We start from the raw sequence: 4,950 nt of genomic DNA, 5'->3' as shown, positions 1-4,950 counted from the left end.
CCTCGACGCGGCCCTCGCGGGCCTCCTTGAATAAGCCCGTCGTCAGCATCCTGTTGAGCACGGGGCTGCGCTCGGCCAGCACGGCGCGGTGCGCGTCCAGCTCCACGCCGTCCACCACCAGCTTCACGTCGCAGGAGCGGCTGCCCTCCAGGCGGGCCCGGTTGAGGTTCGCGCCCAAGCCGGACACGAGGTGAGCGCCGACGATGTCGTACACCCTGAAGAGGATGATGATCTTCTCGAAGGGATGGTCGGAGGGCAATTTCAACACAGATGACACAGTAGTTGATCCTGGCTGCAGGACGGCATGTGCTTCTACTTCCTTATGTCGGGGAGGTCTGGAGTCATTGATTTGGATATTCCAACGGTCACTCACGACCAACTTGCAGTGGACCAGGGTTGGCTCGGCGTTCCGGCTACCCAACGATAGCGAAACGGTGGTCTCGTTAGTGGATGACGACAATCCGACGACTGGAATGGCATTTGAGGCACAGAAGCCTACCTGCATTGGAGCTTGCATTGGAGCAGCCTGGGGCGGAGTGACAGTGAGGACTGGTGTGATGCTGACTCGCCCATCCTCAGTCTTGAGCGGCTTCAGGGTGGGTTTATATTGGCTTGTGACCTTCTGGAGGAGGGCTGACTGCTCAGCGACCAGGAGCAGCCTCATGGTATGGGGACGTGGATGGCTGACTGCAAGAAAATATAGAGTATCGAATTAAGATTCTGAAATATAGTTTAAAAAAAAACAACAAGGCGCGCCTGTATATGGCACATTTTATGTTGTGCCCTTACAGACACACATAGGGTTCAACGTGTTGACCAGTTTCCCGTTATGACTGCGCTCCTCGCACGCTCTAGCTGCCGTCCTCCGCCCGGGGGTTAGGCAACCCCTCGATCACGGCTGCACCAGCGGCTGCCCCCGCCGCCACCGGCACGGCGCTGCCGCCTTGGTGGCTCGGGGCGCCTCCGGGCACCGCGTCACTCCGCGACACTTCGGTCGGCACGTCCCCATTGGACCCCCAGCAGCGCGCCCCCGCGGAAGATGACCTAAGCCCCTCTACGCGCGGCGCAGCCGCTTCAACAAACTTAAAGGATCCCGGTCGCTGATCTGAAATCCTAGCGTTCAGGCTCGTGGGGACGCCATGCCTCTTCTGCCCGGCGATGGCCCCAGGGCGTCCCAGCTGCCCTGAATCCCGCGCCGCCGACGCCGCGACGGCATTGCTGCCGCCCGCGAGGCGTCCATGTACCCTGTCCTGCTGTTCTCGGGGGACCTCGTCGCAGGGACCCAAAAGTCTCGCGACGCCCAGCCCCCCTGGCTTGCTCGCGCTCGCCTCTTGCGAACTCCCGGGGCCCGCGGCCACCAGTGTCGGTGCCGCCGCCATGGCCCGCTCGCTGTCCTGCGCAGAAGTCTGTGGCTTGTCGCCGGGCCCCCACGGGTCCGACGCGCACCCCCCAGAGCTTCCTCGCTTCCTCTCGGCGACGCGCCTTTGCTCCTGGCCGACGTTGTCCACGGCAACCCCGCCGGGCTCCGTGCCCGGCCCACTGCCCACACTGCTCGCGACGGCCGCGGTGGGGGTAAATGCATCCCGACCCACCGGCATGCTTGCAAGCGGAGGAAGCTCGCGGTACCGCACTAGAGTTCCCTCTGAATCTTTAAAGAAGCGATTCCCTTTCCCGTCAGAAATGAAAAGGGGTTTATCGCTACTAGAGCTCCCTCGGGCCACGGCCGCCTGCCTCGGCGCCGCCACCCTGTCCCACTTGTCGCCCTGCACGGAGGCCTGAGGCTTATCGCCGGGCCCTCGCGGGTCCGACGCGCTCCCCCCAGCGCCCCCTCTCGACGACACGCCGTCCACCTGGCCCACGTGGCCCGCGGCCGCCTGACCGGGCTCCGGGCCCGGCCCGCTGCTGGCCGCACTGCCTCCATCTACTTCCCGGCGCCCCGGGTCGGCGGCCTCGCCGCGCGCGGCCTGAGGAGACACCTCAGGTACGCTCAGCTCAGCCGCCACCACCGCGTCGTCGTCCTGGCCGCCCTGCGCTGGCGGTGGCCGCTCGGGGCCCTGCTCCTCCCGCGAGCTTGACCCCGCCCGCTCCGCCACCACGCTCGGCATACTTCCAGACTGCTCCAAAACCTTTCCCTGAGTGATCCTACTGCCGGTTAGCACAGGGGTACTAGCCCCACCCCTGCTTGCCGGACCCCGGGGCCACTGCCCTGCGTCCAGCGTCACTAACCCTTTTAAGAGTGTGCACCACGGACTCTGCTCACCCTCAGCGGCTGCGACGGGGCTGTCGCACGCCGAATCTCGGGCCTGTCCGTCCGCACACCCGTGCAGCGCCTTGCTGCACGCAGGTTTGCTTTGCCCCCGCACTGCAACTGACCAACTCGGACAAGTTACATGTGCGCGGTGCTCAGCCCGTTCAAAGCAGTCGGTGGCCACATGTCCATCATGGAGCCCTGTGGCCACTCGAGACTGCTCGAACGAATTGGCATCCAATATGCCAACTAGACCACTCAAGTACTTATCCCCTAAAACTACAGCCTGGCTGTCTGAACTAAATTCTACACTATTTACAAAGTTGTCGCCGACCCCGAGTGTCTCACCCTGATCGGCCCCGCTGATCCCATCAGCCTCAGCGAGAGGCGCGCCCGCGCTGCGCCGAGCGCCGCGTCTCCGCCGCCGTCTCCTTCCCGTCCGTCCTACCTGAGGCCTTGCGCCCCGAGGTGCAGCCGAACACGGCGCCGACCTGGGCCGGCCCGGGTCACTGGCCTCCCGCGCGCCCCCCTCACCGGTGCGCGCCGCGCTGCAGGGCTCGCTGCCCCAGCGCTGCTGCTGGTCCAGCCCCTCCTCGGTCCCAAGCGCTCCCTCGCGCCGGCCGGGGGCTGCGTTAATCCAGCACCCGCCCGTTGTTTTCGGCGTGCCCCGTCCTGTCGATGACCCCCCGTTCCTCTCCTGCGACCCTTTTGTGTCCCCAGGAGTGCAGCAGGCTTCGGCGCCATGCTGGGCCGTAGCCGTGAAGCCGTGCCTTGCGGCCGGCCGGCTCCCCGCGCGCGCGTCCTGCTACCTGGCCGACAAACACGGCCCTCGGCTGGGGCGTCCCCGCGCCGTGGTGCGTTTCCAAGGCCCTCGCACCCAGCAAGCTGAGGAGGACAGTACACTGTTTGGAAAAGTGACCAAAATAACTACACCGCTGGCAACGCGGGACGCGCACCTGAGCGGTTGCCACGTCGCGCCCGGTTGAGAACAAACCTTTCCTCTTTGGGCCACTAGTCAATCTCTGGCCCAAAAATTCAAACTTTGACTCTCCTCCTGCTCGACCGGCCCGCGCGCGCCGCGAACCTCTCCCACGCCGTCGCGTCCTCCGCGGGGCTCTCCGGGGCGCGGGCGCGCTGCCCGGCGCCGACCTGGAGGCCTCACCGCACCGCTGTGAACACGTGGTGCTCTCGCGGCCGCCCGGGGCGCCGCTGTGACACCCGCACGAGCTCAGCCGCGAACACGCGTCACACTTACAACTAAAAATATTACTACACGAGGAGATGGGAGACTGCGCCCCATCCCCTGAACCACCCCCGGACCCGCCATGTGACCCGGACACGGATGGTAAGCACACGCTGCAAACATTGTGATCACTTCCTAACGTTCCACGCACGTGCGAAAACAATGACTAAAAATTTAGCAAAAACAAGACAGAAAACTCGAGAAAGAAAACAATTGCATTTCTAGTTTCTAAAATTCAAATTACTCTACAAAAAAAAAAAAACAACAGATTCTGCTGTCCTACCGACTGCGCCATTTGTAGTGAAAGCAAAAATTTTTGTGATGTTGTTGTTACTCAAAATGTGGCCGAAATTACTTTGGTGTGATGTTACTTGAAAATTCGAGGCGGGAGCAAAATGCCTCGCTGCGACTAGTTTGCCTCACTACTACTTTAAAATAATTTGACATCAGAATCGACTAATTAAAACTTGCTTTCGTGCGTGGAATATCAGGATATCAGGATCGGACAAGGGTATAACACAGGTTTCAAAATATAAATATATAATTTAAATCAGATACTTACATTACAAACAGCAGCAGCCACTTCGAGTCCAGGCCAGGTCCTAGGGGTGTCCTTCTTGTTGCTACGTTCTTCTTACTCTACTACTACTTGACTACTACTGACTGGCCGCTCCGGCCCCGACCCCGGAGGCCCCGCGCGGCGGGCCGCCCGGCGCCGCTCGTCACCCTCGGCAGGTGACCGAAGTGACCCTTCGGCTTCCCGGCCGACACGCGCGCCACGCGCAAAAATACGAAAAGTTACCAGCTTCGCGTTGACACCGCAGTTAGGCGGGAGATTTGAAATTAACAAGTTAAAACTTTAACATTAGTTGTTGGCTTGACAACAACTTGCCTGGGAATCATCGGGATAAAAATAAATCGAAATCAACAGAAATCGCTTGAACTAAGCGGGAAACTAGAGGAACTGGTACAAATTAGTCGAAATAGGCGTTTTCTACCACTGAAAAAACGGGAAAATATAAGGAATGAATATAAGCGGACAGGAATCTCTGGGAATCAAGAATTTCGGGAATCATGTGTACACTTCAAAAAAGAGTTATTTCCCCCTCGCTGCAGGGTTTACTGTAACTTTCGGCGAAATTCACCGTAAGCTTTCAACAGTGCGTTATCAGTGCGGAGTAAGTCAGGTGACACTGACATCGATTTTCACATTGCATTGAAAAGAAACTTATTCTTGGAGATCGTCTAGAAAAAAAAAAACGTCTACGTCTGTATATTTCCCGGTTGGCGGTACTTGTGTAGTAGAACTACTGTGCTCTGGTCTTCCCTCTGTCTAGAGAGAAAATATACCGCCACCAGCTGGGTTCGACCCACCGGCCACTGAACGATGCGCGTGCACCGAGGCGTGCACCCAGTCATAGGCAGACCAGCCTAAGGTCTCGATCTCCTCACCCCCCCC

This window comes from Frankliniella occidentalis, unplaced genomic scaffold, assembly GCF_000697945.3.
Source record: "Frankliniella occidentalis isolate FOCC.00 unplaced genomic scaffold, Focc_3.1 Scaffold72, whole genome shotgun sequence".
Taxonomy (NCBI): Eukaryota; Metazoa; Arthropoda; class Insecta; order Thysanoptera; family Thripidae; genus Frankliniella; species Frankliniella occidentalis.
Note: the sequence above shows the minus strand (reverse complement) of the source record.